The sequence below is a fragment of the Bos mutus genome, chromosome 14, assembly GCF_027580195.1.
Source record: "Bos mutus isolate GX-2022 chromosome 14, NWIPB_WYAK_1.1, whole genome shotgun sequence".
Taxonomy (NCBI): Eukaryota; Metazoa; Chordata; class Mammalia; order Artiodactyla; family Bovidae; genus Bos; species Bos mutus.
Window position 1 is genome coordinate 58,378,501 of NC_091630.1, and position 17,939 is coordinate 58,396,439.

General features: G+C 41.3%; 1 pseudogene; it reads left to right on the forward strand.

The window, feature by feature from the left end:
• Positions 1-5,911: 5,911 nt before the first annotated feature.
• The window catches only part of LOC102281209 (translation initiation factor eIF2B subunit alpha-like), a 196,663-nt pseudogene continuing 184,635 nt past the window's right edge, over positions 5,912-17,939 (forward strand).

The following is a 17,939-nucleotide window of genomic DNA, read 5'->3' on the forward strand; positions in this document are numbered from 1 at the left end:
CTTATGTCCACTACTTCTCAAATTAGCTGATTTACCAAAGCCTTCACAGTGCAGTGTGCAAAGGGCAAGGTCAACCTCTTTGGCTTCCCTCCCAAGCATGATGCAGCTTTGTGCCCTGTGCCTTTGCTGGAGTAGCCTGTGGTGTCAGAGTGCTTCTCCCACCTTGGCCTGACTGCCCCTGACTCATCCTCCAGACTGGGCTAGGTTTCTGCCTCAGAGCTCCCAAAATACCCCATGACTATGCCATTGCAAATATCTCCTTGTCCTATGGTGACTGCACTGATTACTTCCTCTTACAAACCATGAGAAGTGCCTCAAAAAGAGGAACTGACTCAGTTATCACTTTTCCCTTTACTCCAGCACAAGATTGGGGCATAATAGGCCCTCAACACACATCCATTCTAAAAATATTAAATAGCTGATGTCTGGGAGGCTTACAAGAGCTTAGAATTCTTTTGTATTTAGATGCTGCAAGTATTTAGTATTTCCAAACCCATAAAGCATTTGAGCTCATTGGTAATAGCAAAGAACTTTAAAGTGCTAATAATAATAAATGAAAGGTTAAAAAAAGGTTGAACACCAAAGAATTGATGCTTTCGAATTGTGGTGCTGGAGAAGCCTCTTGGGATTCTCTTGGACTGCAAGATCAAACCAATTGCAAGGAAGTCAGTCAATCTTAAAGGAAATCTTAAAGGAAATTCAGGGTTGAAATATTCAACCCTGAATATTCACTGGAAGGATTGATGCAGAAGCTGAAGCTCCAAAACTTTGGCCACCTCCCCCCATCCCATTCCTAAAGGTCATCACAGAGCATTGTAGTTCTGTCTTAAAATGTTATACACATGGACTATCACATGGTGAGCAATTAGCTTTCCAATATCATTCATCAGACTCAGATTATTGTTAAATAGACAAAATAAGGTGTACTAGCTAAACTAAATGATGAAAGTTACTAAATAAATGATCAAATAGATGACCAAATAAGTTACTTAAATATATAATTAATAATGTTTCTCAATGACATATCTTATTCTTTAATATTTAGATAATTACAAGAACTACAAGGCCAGATTACACTGAACATAAATCAAATTGCAAGTGTCTTTATGAGTTTGTTAACGTTTTCTTAGAATGGCCAGATTTCTGCTGGAAAACAGTTGCTTGAGAAATAGCGCTCTTCTCAGATGAGGATTATGGCCATGACTCAGGATGCAGACTGTCCTGGGAAACAGAAGGAGTCAGCCTTTCACGCTAAGGGGCCAACTGAGTGAATTAGTCAGAACTTACTGCTAACCTGACATTGAACACGTGGGTAGTCACTGTTTCAACCAACTGGGGATTGACTAAGAAGCAGATGTGTTTTGAGTTGAGCTGAAAAATAGACTGCAATTGAGATTGCTCATTTTTATTTTATTTTGTCTGCTGTATTGTGTTCAGTTCTCAAAGGCATATTTTATGAAGGTTATAGGCAAACAAAGATGTGCCCAAAGGCAGATGGAAGAAGCCTGAATCATGTCACAAAGAACATGAGATCTCCCTGGGTTTGTCTAGCCTAAGGATGAGAAAAGCAGAGAAAACACATCATCCATGTCCAAATATTTGAAGAATGTTTCATTCAGTTTCGAGTAACTCTAAGAAACAAATCAAGGTATAGGGAATGTGAGAAGTGTTAACAAATGTTGCCAGCAATTGAGCCATCCAAGGAAAATGGTAGTGAGTTTCCTGTCATTGAAAATGATGAAATCTTTGTCCTATTGACAACTTTCAACAAATTACTTATTAATACCTAATCTGTAAAGTGAGGATCATGGCATTTATCCCTGCTCCAGTGGATCTTCCTGATCCAGGAATCAAACCAAGGTCTCCTGCATTGCAGGCAGATTCTTTACCAGCTGAGCTACCAGAGAAGCCCCTATTTATTAATTCACACACAGTAATGATTGACTGAATACTTCAGCCACCTGATGCAAAGAACTGACTCACTGGAAAAGACCCTGATGCTCAGAAATATTGAAGGCAAGAGGAGAAGGGGACAACAGAGGATGAGATGGTTGGGTGGCATCACCAACTCTATGGACATGAGTTTGAGTAAGCTCCAGGAATTGGTGATGGACAGGGAAGCCTGGTGTGCTGCAGTCCATGGGGTCGCAAAGAGTTGGACACGACTGAACGACTGAACTGAACTAACTGAATGATTGATTGGATGAAGTAAAAATTAGGGGAAGACACTGCATAAATTCAGGGCATAACACTTGTCTCCACTCATTGTTTCACTAAAATGTCCACACAGGTTAATCAACAATAGAACTTAGGCCCTTTATGATGTAACAACTATTTTGAAACACCACAAATAGCCAGTTAATAGGTATCAAATCATCCATCTGGCTCTCAAGGCACTTGGCGTGTCATTCTTTTCTCTCCTCCGTGTCCTTGAGAACAAGCACAGTAGGCTCAATGCCATGGTCAGTACAGGTTGTAACTGGTATCTGGCTAGCTTCACAATGAACAATTTTTTAATAATCCTTTATATTTTTGAAATTAGAATATAAAGAGTCTGCATTTGATAATCACAAAAACTCAATAGAACCTGAAGTATTTGACTAAACAGTTGAGAGAAAAGTTGTTGATCACTTTCCTTTTGTACACTTAGATATGTGCGATGGAATGAATCTGTAATCAGCCTGCTCAGTCTCTTTGTAGAAGTGAGTTTATCTCAGATGACACATCTAACTCAGATATCTTGTGTGATGGGTGATAACTATCTCTATGTCCTTAATTTTGGGGCAGTGAACATCAGATATGGAAGTAGAATCTTTAGATCTTGATACCTCAAAACAATGTTCTTTGTTTATGAATGTAACAAGGAATTTTCCAATTTGGTAGACCTACAGGTGTCAACAGTTGATATCAACATGGACTAGAGTGTGGTCTGAGAGTCCATGAAAGCTCTTGTCCATTTGAAGACTTTGCGCTCCTGCCCTCACTCAAGCCCCTCCTGGATCACTACACAGCAGTTTGGAGCTGCCCAAACCAGCTCCAGCCCTGCTACATAAGTGACTATGCTACAACCACAAAAATATAACCATGTTATTTTTCAGCTTTAAACTAACATCTCACAGTGCTTTCTGGATGAAGTCCTAATTTATTAGCATGGCATCAGCCCTTAGTGTTCTAGTCCTTTCTTTGCCCTCCAATCTCACTTCTTGCACCCAACATGTCATATCTCCATATATCCAGCCCACCATGCACTAGATATGCTGATTCTACACCTATTGTTTCCTCTGCCTACATCTCCACTCCATCCTTTCTCCACCTCAGCCAGACCAACTCCCAATCACTCTTCAGAGCATACTCTGCTATTCTCTTCCAGAAGACACCTTATTTGCTTTAATTCCTTAGTTGTGTACCTTTCCATGTGTCTGTACCCTTTAACTTTCCTCTTTCCAAAAAAGAGCCCCTTAGAGATAAAACACACAGACCAAAAAACTTTACCCACTTACTATATAAAATTTAATGTGGTGTTGGAGAAGACTCTTGAGAGTCCCTTGGACTGAAAGGAGATCCAACCAGTCCATCCTAAAGGAGACCAGTCCTGGGTGTTCATTGGAAAGACTGATGCTGAAGCTGAAGCTCCAATACTTTAGCCACTTCATGCGAAGAGTTGACTCATTGGAAAAGACCCTGATGCTGGGAGGGATTGGGAGCAGGAGGAGAAGGGGACAACAGAGGATGAGATGGCTGTATGGCATCACCGACTCGATGGACATGAGTTTGGGTAGACTCTGGGAGTTGGTGATGGACAGGGAGGCCTGGCATGCTGCGATTCATGGGGTCACAAAAAGTCGGACTCGACCAAGCGACTGAACTGAACTGAACTGAATGCATTCACAGAATTGGGCAACTATCATGAGCCCAAAAGAAGGCCCCATACCCAATGACCATTACCCCTCTGCCCCTACCCTGCCTAGCCCTAGGCAACCACTAGTCCACTTCCTGTCCCGATTTATTAGTCTATTCTAAACATTTCATTAAAATGGATTATAAAGTACATGGCCATCAGTAAGAGGTTGAGGATGGAGTGAGACATCAGAGAAAGACCTGACTTTTTTATTTTTAATAGTTCAAATGTTATTTAGATCTTTTCAATGAGATGCATTCACTTCCAGGACTAGAATAAGATAGAATAGTAGTCAATAGTCTTCCTCAGATAAGACACAGTCAATATTCTTGAGTCTTCTCAGGGAGAATGGATAAAGCAGAGTTTCCAAGTATTGATGAATAATAAAGAGGTTGGAAGTTGTAGAATTTTCAAGTGATAAAGCTTAACATTTTATGTATTAAGAAATGTTTGGCAAAAGTAAAACTACTAGCTGGTTTTCATTGTATCCTACAATATACTTTTTTGATTTGGTATGCATATATTATAACTAATACTTCAAATGTAAGCAGCCATACTCAGTATATATGTCAACCCTCTGCAAGTAAATTCAGCCAGTTAATTGGAAGTGTTCTTTGTGAAATGAGAATCAGAACCACTACTCCCAGTGACATGTTCCTAAAAGGATGTGATGATCTGTTGTTTTATTGGATCTCAGTAGTCAGTATCTTCAAGTTTGTCTAATAGAACCTCAAAGAAAACATATGCTTTGTTTAGTCCAGCACATTCTTGACTGAAACAAACTAAGTGTTCTCTCAGTGATCATAATTTTAAGGACAAAGATTAATTTGACATACAAGGAAGAAGATATACTACAGCTTGAAAAGGAGAAAATGGAATTCATTTTAGCTAAGGAAGAAAGTTCAGGCTGAACACTGGCCTCATAACTCATTTAAGGCAAGTCTTTTTCCTCAAGTGTTTTCTTATAAATTAGAAAGGAACACAATGTTTTCCACTAAGTGCTTCTAAAAGAAAAATCATGTTCCTTAAACCAGTGCTCAGAGACTTAAAAAATAGACGATGGAAATTAGGAACAAGGAACATGGTGATTAAAATCCCTTCAAATCCAAGTCCAGACTGGAGTGAGAGAATGTTATCATCAAGCTCTTTGAAGTTTTAAGTTACAGTGTTTCTGTGCATTTCTCCCATGAGTTGAAGAAACTAAGGATTTGGTAAGTAAAATACCTTGGCACAGCCATCTGGCTGTCTGGTGGTCAGCACTCATCATGAGTGCTCAATCATGTCCGACTATTTGTAAGCACATGAACTGTAGGCCACCAGGTTCCTTTGTCCATGAGATTTCCCAGGCAAGAATACTGGAGTGGGTTGCCATTTCCTTCTCCAGGGGATCTTCCCAACCCAGGGATGGAACCTGCATCTCTTGCATCTCCTGCATTGTAGGTGGGATTTTTTTACCACTAGCATCACCTGGGAAGCCCCAGGGGGTTGAATGCTGGTCCTCAAAAGATATGTCCAACCAGACATGCAGCCTCAAACCAAGGAATACGTGCATGCCCAGAAGCTGGAAAAGAAAAGGAAGGAGTCCCCTTGGAGCCCTCCTAGGGACCATGGCCCTACTCCATCTTGTTTCACACCTATGGCCTCCAGAATTGTGAGAGAATTAATTTTTGTTGCTTTAAGCCAGGTTTATAGCAATTTGTTATGTCAGTCCTAGAAGACTACTGTACATGAGAATGTGTAATATATGAAATACAACTCTATGTAAAATATGGACGTTACAAAACAGTACCTAACATTAAATACCATTTCTGTGGAAAGTACAATATCCACATACACACATCATGCAGAGGGGGAAAAAAATCATGCATTTTAAAAGTTAATGGAGGGAAGTGGAATGTAGAGCCTGGCCTCTCGCTGTCAGTCAGTGTGGTGCGGAGTCCACACGGTGGCAGGACCTAATCAGGCCTCGCGCATGGCTCAGGGCCTCTTGGGCTCTGCGGTCCAGAGGGCACCATGGACAACAAGGAGTTAATCAAATACTTTAAGTCTCAGATCGAAGAAGATCCTGACATGGCCTCAGCAGTAGCTGCCATCCGGACTTTGCTGGAGTACTTGAGAAGGGATACGGGGAGACAATCCAGGGCCTGAGGGTGAATCTCACCAGGGCCACAGAAACCCAGGGGCATGGACTCTTCAGTGGCTGTGTCGTCGGGCGGTGAGCTCCTGTGCTTCATCAGCCGTACCTCCCTGGAATACTCTGATTACTCCAAATGTAGAAAGATCATCATGAGCGGGGAGAGATTTTCCTCAGGAGAATATCACTGTCGAGAAATAAAATTGCAGATCTATGCCATACTTTGATCAAAGATGGGGCAAGAATATTAATGCACACCTACCCCCAGAGTGGTCCTGAGAGTCTGGGAAACTGCCCTGGCACCAAGAAGCATTTCAGTGTGTACATTACAGAGTCACAGCCTGACTTATCAGGTAAGAAGATGGCCAAAGCCCTCTGCCACCTCAGTGTCCCCTTCACTGTGGTCCCTGATGCTGCAGTTGGCTACATCATGGATAACGTGGATCTTGTCATAGTTGGTGCTGAAGGAGTTGTTGAAAATGGAGGAATCATTAACAAGGTAGGAGCATCAGTTCTCCACAGGTCCTTGCCCAGAGTGTGGAGCTCCACTGATGACCTCAGACACTCCACCACATTGTGTATTATGGTTCATTCCTCTAACCCTGGTTAGCCTCAGGACTCCACCATCCCAACCAGTGGTTTCCCAGTTCCCCTGAGCCACTGCACTGGGGTCAGTCAAATTCTGGTCAGATTTCTTTCTGCTTTGGGAATTGATCTGTGAGACTCAGTTCAATTCAGTAGTTCAGTCATGTCCAACTCTTTGCGACCCCATGGACTGCCGCACACCAGGTCTCCCTGTCCATCACCAACTCCTGGAGTTTATTCAAACTTATGTCAATTGAGTCTGTGATGCCATCCAACTATCTCATCCTCTGTCATCCCCTTCTCCTCCTGGCCTCAATCTTTCCCAGCATCAGGATCTTTTCACATGAGTCAGCTTTTTGCATCAGGTGGCCAAAGTATTGGAGTTTCAGCTTCAACATCAGTCCTTCCAGTGAACACCCGGGAGTGATCTCCTTTAGAATGGACTGGTTGGACTCCTTGCAGTCCAAGGGACTCTCAAGAGTCTTCTCCAACACCACAGTTCAAAAGCACCAATTCTTCCGTGCTCAGCTTTCTTCACAGTCCAATTCTTACATCCATACATGACTACTGGAAAAACCACAGCCTTGATGAGATGGACTTTTGTTTACAAAGTAATGTCTCTGCTTTCTAATATGCTATCTAGGTTGGTCATAGCTTTCCTTCAAAGGAAAGTGTCTTTTTATTTCATGGCTGCAGTCACCTTCTGTAGTGATTTTGGAGCCCCAAAAAATAAAGTCACCCATTGTTTCCACTGTCTCCCCATCTATTTGCCATGAAGTGATGGGATCAGATGCCATGATCTTCGTTTTCTGAATGTTGAACTTTAAGCCAACTTTTTCACTCTCCACTTTCACTTTCATCAAGAGGCTCTTTAGTTCCTCTTCACTTTCTGCCATAAGGGTGGTGTCATTTACATATCTGAGGTTATTGATATTTCACCTGACAATCTTGATTCCAGCTTGTGCTTCTTCCAGCCCAGCATTTCTCATGATGTACTCTGCATATAAGTTAAATAAGCAGGGTGACAATATACAGCCTTGACATACTCCTTTTCCTATTTGGAACCAGTCTGTTGTTCTATGTTCAGTTCTAACTGTTGCTTCCCGACCTGCATACAGGTTTCTCAAGAGGCAGGTCAAGTGGTCTGGTATTCCCCCATCTCTTTCAGAATTTTCCACTGTTTGTTGTGATCCACACAGTCAAAGGCTTTGGTATAGTCAATAAAACAGAAATAGATGTTTTTCTGGAACTCTCTTGCTTTTGCAATGATCCAGAGGATGTTGGTAATTTGATGTCTGGTTCCTCTGCCTTTTCTAAATCCACCTTGAACATCTGGAAGTTCATGGTTCACATATTGCTGAAGCCTGACTTGGAAAATTTTGAGCATTACTTTACTAGCGTGTGAGATGAGTACAATTGTGTGGTAGTTCGAGCATTCTTTGGCATTGCCTTTCTTTGGGACTGGAATGAAAACTGAGATTTTCCAGTCCCGTGGCCACTGCTGAGTTATCCAAATTTGCTGGCATATTGAGTGCAGCACTTTCACAGCATCATCTTTCAGGATTTGAAATAGCTCAACTGGAATTCCATCACCTCCACTAGCTTTGTTCATAGTGATGCTTCCTAAGGCCCACTTGACTTCACATTCCAGGATGTCTGGCTCTAGGTGAGTGATCACACCATCGTGATTATCCTGGTCATGAAGCTCTTTTTTGTACAGTTGTCCTGTGTATTCTTGCCACCTCTTCTTAATATCTTCTGCTTCTGTTAGGTCCATACCATTTCTGTCCTTTATTGTGCCCATCTTTGCATGAAATGTCCCTTGGTATCTCTAATTCTTGAAGAGATCCCTAGTCTTTCCCACTCTGTTGTTTTCCTCTATTTCTTTGCACTGATCACTGAGGAGGGCCTTCTTGTCCCTCCTTCCTATTCTTTGGAACCCTGCATTCAGATGGGTGTATCTTTCCTTTTCTCCTTGGCTTTTCACTTCGCTTCTTTTCACTGCTATTTGTAAGGCCTCCTCAGACAGCCATTTTGCTTTTTTGCATTTCTTTTTCTTAGGGATGGTCTTGCTCCCTGTTTCCTGTACAGTATCATGAACCTCCAACCATAGTTCATCAGGCACTCTATCAGATATAGTCCCTTTAATCTATTTTTCACTTCCACTGTATAATCATAAGGGATTTAGGTCATACCTGAATAGTCTAGTGGTTTTCCCTACTTTCTTCAATTTAAGTCTGAATTTGGCAGTAAGGAGTTCATAATCTGAGCCACAGTTAGGTCTCCATCTCGTTTTTGCTGACTGCATAGGGCTTCTCCATCTTTGGCTGCAAAGAATATAATCAATCGGAGAACATGTTTATACTTACTCAAAACATGCTTTACTTGGAATTGGGTTTTTTCTTTTTAATGGAGCATATTTGACATCAATATAGGGTTTAAAGTTTATCTGTTGTTTCACATGGAAAGATTTCATGATAGTTTATTGTGTTTGATAAAGTATGTATAATGTAAAATTTGCCATTATAGTCATTTTTAGGTGTACAGTTCAGTGGCATTAATTCCGCTCTCACATTGTTGTGCAGCCATTGCCACTGTCTGTCTTCAAAACTTTTCCATCACCCAAAGAACTGTCACCTTTAAGCAAAACTCCCTGCTTTTCTCTCCCCCATTCCCTAAGCTATTTTCTGTCTCCATGATTTTTTCCCATCCTAGGTACCTTATGTAAGTGGAATCACACAGTATCTGTCTCTTTTTTTGAGTCTGGTTTATTTCTCAAAGCTCACCTGTACTGTACGTGTGTCAGTGCTTCATTCCTTTTTATGGCTGCATAATATACCATTGTATGGTTGGACCACATGTGTCCATTCATCTGTGAATGAATACCTTTTGACTATTATGACTAATGCTGCTAATAGGTGTACAATTAACTTATTTGAGTTTCTGTTTTTGATTCTTTGGTGTATATACCTAAGAGTGGGGGGAGTAAATGGATACTACCTGCTCTTGAAAATTCTGGAAAACTCCCATGAGTTGTTGGAAGGAACTTTCATGGTTTAATGGAGAAAAATAATTGCAAGTAAGTTTCAAATAGAAAAAGAATCTGAGGACCATAATGTACCAAACTTTAAACTGTTGGTAAAATGAATGATCATTTTCTTGGTGACCTAGAGACTAATAACTCAGGAGTCAACTTTAATAGTTTATGGAAATTAAATTGCTTTGTCCCTACCTTAAACACTTCAATAGTTATACCTACTGCCAAAACATTGCTTTCTTATCCAGAGAGAATTAAATATGACTTCACCTCTTAAAATTCTAATAAAGTGCTATCAACTCAAGAACTTCTGTGACCATTGCTCATCTTTAGCTTTTCTATTCAAGACAGCATGCAGAGTTCCTCCAGTTTTAGTGCTAGGTACTGGTGGCTCAGTAGTAAAGAATAAGCCTGCCGTGCAGGAGGCACGAGTTTGATCCCTGGATCAGAAAGATCCCCTGGAGGAGGGAATGGCTACCCACCCCAATATTCTTGCCTGGAGACTCCCATGGACAGAGGAGCCTGGCGGGTCATAGTCCACAGGGTCACACAGAGTCAGACACAACTGAAGCGACTCAGCATGCATGCTCTATGTTCTAGGCTTTGTGCTAAGCATTTTGAATATATTGTTTCATTGAATCCTTACAACATCTCAGCAAAGTAGGAAAAAGATCTGTAGGAAAACTGTAAAAAGTGTACATATGCATAATGAGAATACCTTAAGAAAAAAAAATAAAAATAATATTTGAAGCAATAATGACTGAGAATTTTCCAAAATTAACATCAGACACCAAACTACAGAACAAGAAAGATAAGAGAATAGAAAACAGAATAAATGCAAATAAAACTACAGTGGAAGCTATCATATTCAAACTGCAGAAAATCAAAGATAAAGTGCCAAATCTTGAAAGAAGCCTGAGGAAAAAAATCACATTGCATATAGAGGAGCAAAGATAAAAATTATCATATCAACAACTTCTCCTTAGAAACCATCAAGCCAGAAAAGAGTGAGTGAAATAAGTATAGAGAAAAAAATCCCCAACAAACTAAAATTCTGTACTTTTGAAATTATCCTTCAGAAGTGAAGAAGAAATAAGATTTTTCGGGTAAACAAACATTGAAGAAATCCATAACCAGGAGACCTGCCTTGCAAGAAATGTTTTTAAAAATTCTTTAGAGAGAAAGAAAATGATGTAGTTCAGAAATTCAGATCCACATAAAGAAAGGAAGAGTATCAAAGAAGGAATAAGTTGAGGTAAATAAAAAGTTTTATTTTCCCTATTGTAGATGGACCTGTTTGTTCAAAATAATACTATGTATTTGATTATGTATACATACATCAGTTCAGTTCAGTTCAGTAACTCAGTCGTGTCCAACTCTTTGCAACCCCATGAATCACAGCATACCAGGCCTCCCTGTCCATCACCAAGTCCCAGAGTTCACTCAAACTCATGTCCATCGAGTCAGTGATGCCATCCAGCCATCTCATCCTCTGTCATCCCCTTCTCCTCCTGCTCCCAATCCCTCCCAGCATCAGGGTCTTTTCCAATGAGTCAGCTCTTCGCATGAGGTGGCCAAAACATTGGAGTTTCAGTTTCAGCATCAGTCCCTCCAATGAACACCCAGGACTGATCTCCTTTAGAATGGACTGGTTGGATCTCCTTGCAGTCCAAGGGACTCTGAAGAGTCTTCTCCAACACCACAGTTCAAAAGCACCAATTCTTCGGTGCTCAGCTTTCTTCACAGTCCAACTCTCACATCCATACATGACTACTGGAAAAACCATAGGCTTGAATAGATGAACCTTTGTTGGCAAAGTAATGTCTCTGCTTTTCAATATGCTATCTAGGTTGGTCATAACTTTCCTTCCAAGGAGTAAGTGTCTTTTAATTTCATGGCTGCAATCACCATCTGCAGTGATTTTGGAGCCCCCCAAAAATAAAGTTTGACACTGTTTCCACTGTTTCCCCATCTATTTCCCATGAAGTGATGGGACCAGATGCCATGATCTTCGTTTTCTGAATGTTGAGCTTTAAGCCAACTTTTTCACTCTCCACTTTCACTTTCATCAAGAGGCTTTTGAGTTCCTCTTCACTTTCTGCCATAAGGGTGGTATTACCTGCGTATCTGAGGTTATTGATATTTTGCCTGGCAATCTTGATTCCAGCTTGTGCTTCTTCCAGCCCAGCATTTCTCATGATGTACTCTGCATATAAGTTAAATAAGCAGGGTGACAATATATAGACTTGATGTACTCCTTTTCCTATTTGGAACATATATACATTATTATGTATACATATGTATGTATATATATATTGGATGGTTGGATGGCATCACCGACTCAATGGACATGAGTTTGAGCAAACTCCTAGAGACAGTAAAGGACAGAGGAGTCGGCATGCTGCTGTTCATGGAGTTGCAAAAAGTCGGACATGACTTAGTGACTAAACAAAAATATATATACACACATATATATACTTACACATTGTTGTTGTTGTTCTGTCACTAAGTCGTGTCTGATTCTTTGTGACCCATGGACTGCAGCATGCCAGACTCCTCTGTCCTTCACTATCTCCAGGAGTTTGCTCTAATTCATGTCCATTGAGTTGCTAATGCCATCCAACTATTTCATCATCTGCTGCCTCCTTCTCCTTGTGCCTTCAATCTTTTCCTGATTCTAGGAAAGACTCATACTGCTCATGAAGCAATACAGTGCTATTTGAAAGTGGACTTGGAGTACTGGTAAATGTATATTGCAAACTACTCTAGAGCAACCACTAGAAATGTAAAATAAAGTAGTATTTGAACTCCTGGGAAAATGAAGACATGACCAGAGTTAGTTGCAAAAAAATATGTGGGTAGGTATACGTATCTGGAATTTCTTCCTCAATTTAATCTGCTAAAAGAGAACCTGCTTTTCCCCATAAGAGTTGTTTTCTGAAAGCTGGCAAAACAATCCTGTGGGGAAAAGAGAATATTCATCTACAAGAAAGCAGTGAGAACTTCCTGGTGGCTCAGTGGTAAAGAATCTGCCTGCCAATGCAGGAGACATGGCTCTGATTCCTGATCCAGGAAGATCCCACATGCTGCAGGGCTACTAAGCCCGTGCTCCAGAACAATTGAGCCTATGCTCTAGGGCCCAGAAGCTTCAACTACTGAACCCATGAGCCACAACTACTGAAGCCTGCATACCTTGAGCCCGTGCTCTGCAACAAAACAAGCCAACACAATGAGAAGCCAGCTCATTGCAACTACAGAGTAGCCCCTGCTCGCAGGAAATAGAGAATAGCTTGCAGGCAGCAACAAAGACCCAGGAGAGCCAAAAATAAATAAGTAAATAAATAAAAATAACCATTCAAAAATCAAATAAAAGAAAGAAGTCATTTAAAATTACGTATAGTGTATATTTCTAAAATAAAACCTAAATGACTTTCTTGTCTTAGCCACAACAGGTGACAGGCCAGGGGCAGGACATGGACTCCTGAGCAGTGCATCATGCTGATGATGGGGTCTTTATCAATGTCTCCCAACACATAATGGTCCCTGCACTAAACTGAATAGCATGCACTCAAAAATCACAGCTACCCAGAGCCTGTGAATGCAGCTTTATTTGGAAATGGGGTCTTGGCAGGTGTCATCAGGTTCAGACGTGGTCATATTGCACTTTTTGTTGTTGTTTAGTTGCTCAGTTGTGTCCAACTCTCTGCAACCCCATGGACTGTAGGCTTTCCTGTCCTTCACTATCTCTTGGAGTTTGCTTAAACTCACGTCCATTGAGTCAGTGATGCCATCCAACCATCTCATCCTTTGTTGCTCATTTCTCCTCCTGCCCTAAATCTTTCCCAACATCAGAGTCTTTTCCAAAGAGTCAGTTCTTTGCATCCGGTGGCCAAAGCATTGGAGCTTCAGCTTCAGCATTAGTCCTTCCAATGAAAATTCAGGGTTTATTTCCTTTAGGATTGACTGGTTTGATCTCCTTGCAGTCCAAGGGACTCTCAAGTGTCTTCTCCAGCGTCACAATTTGAAAGCATTTTCTTCAGCACGCAGCCTTCCTTATTGCAGTAATATGGCTTTAAATCACATATGACAGACATCCCCACGAAAGAGGGAAATTTGGACACCGACACACACAGAGAGCAGATTGCCACATGCATCTACAGAGTGATGCGTCTAGAAGCCAAGACACACAAGGACTGCCAGAGACCACTGGACGCTGGGAGGGAGGATGGAACAGATTCTCCCAGAAGCCCCAGAAAGGTATCAACCCTGCCTTTTTTTCAGATTCCTGGCCTCCAGAACTGTGAGATAGTAAACTTCTTAAGCCTCCCAGCTTGTACTTTGTTACAGCAGTCCTGCTGCTAAGTCACTTCAGTTGTGTCCAACTCTGTGCGACCCCATAGACGGCAGCCCACCAGGCTCCCCCATCTCTGGGATTCTCCAGGCAAGAACACTGGTGTGGGTTGCCATTTCATTCTCCAATGCATGAAAGTGAAAAGTGAAAGTGAAGTTGCTCAATCGTGTCCGACTCCTAGCGACCCCACGGTCTGCAGCCTTCCAGGCTCCTCTGTCCATGGGATTTTCCAGGCAAGAGTACTGGAGTGGGGTGCCATTGCCTTCTCCAACAGCAGTCCTAGGTAACTAATAAAATAACTTGAGTTTTATAAAAACATTCAAACCTGCCTGTGGAATTCTCCTTCTCATCCCCTTTAATTAAAATTGAAAGAACTCATGGCAAGGTGTGCCCACACACAGCCGTTCCTGGGGTGTGCATTCACCTTCCACCCTACTCTCCCACCTCCACCATTTAACTTGCCGGGGGCACAATTCACTGGGATTTCAGACAGCCTGGTGGCTCAGACAGTAAAAAAAAATCTTTCTGCAATGCAGATTTGATCCCTGGAATGGGAGGATCCCTTGGAGAAGGGAATGGCAACCCACTCCGGTATTCTTGCTGGAGAATCCCATGGACAGAGGATCCTGGTGGGGAAAAGTCCATGGGGTTGCAAAGAGTCAGACACAACTGAGCAACTAACACTTAGAGCTTAGAGCTTCAGACAGCCAGGGAGGTGTGTGTGTGTGTGCATGCACGCGCGTGCACTAAAGCTCTCATCCATCTCAAGGTGGGAGGTTGGAGCTTGTTCTGGAATTAAACTTGGACAAAGGAAGCTCCCTGGTAGTTAGTTCACAGAAAAAGGATTTGCATTATGTTGAAGCCACCTCTTTGCTAACATCTGAGAGACATTAATTTTTTGTTTGTTTTGTTTTCTCTTAACTGAACCAATTACCGAATGGTGATCTCACCAGCACAGGAGACCTACATGCAATGACACTCTTCTTGCTGACCATGATCCTGAAGAACTTAAGCATTTAAAGCCCAGAGGCTCCAGACACTGCAGAACAGGAAGGTCTTGGCAGGAGCACAGGGCTGGTGCTCCATCTGCCCAGGAGGACCCTGCAGGAGAGTTGGTTCATGATGACACAACTCAGGGATCCTATGCTCCCATCTGAGGGAAAGTGCTCCAGCATGTGGGTCAGAAGAAATGTTTTCAAGGAAATTTTGAAAAGAGCAGTTTATGAGTCAAGACACAGTCTCAAAACAATCAAAACCATTTGTTTTGCATTTTCTTCAGCCTGAAAATATGTGACGCTGAAGCTGGAAGAGCTAGAAAATCTCCCGCAAGCATCCTGCAGAACTTGGGAGAGCTATACTTATGAAACGATGATTCTGGGAAATCAAGGAAAGATGTGCACATTTGCATTTAGAAGGTAGAATAATTACTCCATTAGTATTATTCATATAACAAATAAATGATATCATTTACTATTAGACAATTAAGAGATTTTGAGAATGGATGGCACATTTTTCTTTGGGTATTTTCTCAACAACTTCATGTAGGAGAGAGGGAACAGGGAGAAACTCTTTGAGTATTTTTCATCATTACTTATAGATATTTCAAATCTGTGGTGAAATAAGGGCAAAGAAGGAAGGAAAGATGGGAAGGAGGAGGAATGGTAGGAGGGAGGGAAGGAGGGAAGAAAGAAATTACTCAGTAAATAAAAAGTGTGCATACGTGCTAAGTAGCTTCAGTCATGTCTGACTTTGCAACTCCATGGACTGTAGCCTTCCAGGCTCCTCTGTCCTTAGGATTCTCCAGGCAAGAAAACTGGAGTGGATTGTCATGCCCTCCAGGAGATCTTCCTAACCCCAGATCGAACCCGCGTCTCTTATGTCTCCTGCATTGGTAGGCATGTTCTTTACCACTAGTACCACCTGGGAAGCAAGTAAAAGGTACTAGAAACCTTTTTGTTTCTAGATGTTGGTAGACTATGAAGCCCACATCAGAAGCAGTTGGTCTTCTATGAAAACAGAAAGACAAAGCCACTTGCTGTTTTGATTACTAAAAGATGGGCTCCCAGAGAAAATGAACACCGTTTGTCATGACCACATTTTTTTAAGTAAAATTTTCAAATTATTTTTTGTCTGAAAGTAAATGAGCCAATGTTGATCAAGGAGATAAAAAAATCAACAAAATAAATAGAAATATCTGGTAAAGACTAATGATGTAAGTTATAAAAATAGTAGCAAGAAATATAATGTAGAGATTAAGAATTTTTTTGTTTGTTGTTCTCTGATTCATGATGTTGTGTGCGTTGGGGTGTGTGATACACACAAATGCATACGGGGCAGAATCCACAGAAGATGCTGGGGGCTCAAGACTTATTTATTCAGGCTCACATTGCTGGGGCTCTGCATGAGAAAATGGGAGGAAAATCTTTCACTCACAGGGCAAGAGGAACTGACAGGTTCCTAATGGTGTTATTTTATGTGAAAAACGTAATCAGAAGTAGCATTAGAACCACAGCTGACAATGGACGATGGACAACATGATTCTAGTCCTTACTCAACACCTGTTCCCCACAGGCCACCCTGTCTCCTGGGGACCAGCAGTTCCTACAGGTGCATCAGCAACCACAGGAATTCTGCAAGAGATCTAAAATGTGAGGAGCAAAATGGTCTTAATTTCTCAAGAACATGAATAAACAATAGAGGTTATTCACTCCCTTTAGGTGCCTGAAAGGCATTCTGTTATTGTTAAATAACCTGACAAATTGTGTGTGTGTGTGTGTGTGTGTGTAATATTTATTGAATGTGATATGCAGTGGCTAAAAAAAAAAACACACAAAGCAAACAAACCAAAAAATGATTCCATTTAGCTTGCTTGCATTGCAGCTTTGTGAGAAATCCAGTGTTAAATAGAAGGCATGACATCCCTCTCTCATTCATGTTCTCCATTTAATTTTATTTGATTGAAAATGTTGAAGCAATCCATTTCTCTAATGTCTATGGTTAGTTTTGAAAACACATAACAGACGCATTTAATTTTTTATTTTTTTTTAGTTTTTAATTGGAGGGTAATCCCTTTACAATGTTGTTAGTTTCTGCGGTACAATAAAGTGTACATGTATATGTATAACCCCTCCCTCCTGAACCTTCCTCCCACCCCGCATCCCGCCCCTTTAGGTCATCACAGAGCACCAGGCTGAGCTCCCTATGCTATACAACAGCTTCTCAGTAGCTATCTATTTTCCACATGGTAATGTATATATTTCAGTGCTACTTTCTCAATTCGTCCCACCCTCTCTTTTCCCAGCTGTGTCCACGAGGCTCTTCTCTAGGTCTGTATCTCTGCTCTTGCCCTGCAGATAGGCTCATCTGTACCATTCTTCTAGGTTTCACATATATGCTTTGATATACGATATTTGTTTTTTCTCTTTTCTGACTTATGTCACTCTGTATGACATAAGACCTCATTCTCTCTTTTTAGACCTAGAGTCTGCAAGGTCTTTTTTAAAAGTAGTTAAATGTTTTCTACTCTCTATCATGTTTCCATAAAGAAAAAGATGAGGCCTGGTGACACCTCTAATGTCACCACGAGTAGCCTAGAGGAAATGGACTTGCAATAAAAAAAAAATTATAAGAGGACAAGCTGTTGTGAGCATCTGTGGTGCCTCTGGATATTCTGTTGCTACATTTAAGAACATCCTTTATTTGTTCTTCCCTATTTGCCCCATGTAGTTCACTGAGATTAGTCAAATGACTTCTCCTAGACATTATGGACCTTTCTTGCAAATCCATAAAGTTCAGAAAGCTGCACGTGTGACTTCTCAGGAATGTGGAAAACTGGGAGCCAAACAGGTCTACTTATACCTCCTCCAAGAACTGGAAAATACCCTCAACTATGACAAAAAACATTTTCCGTTTACGACTTTCCTCTTCATTTTGA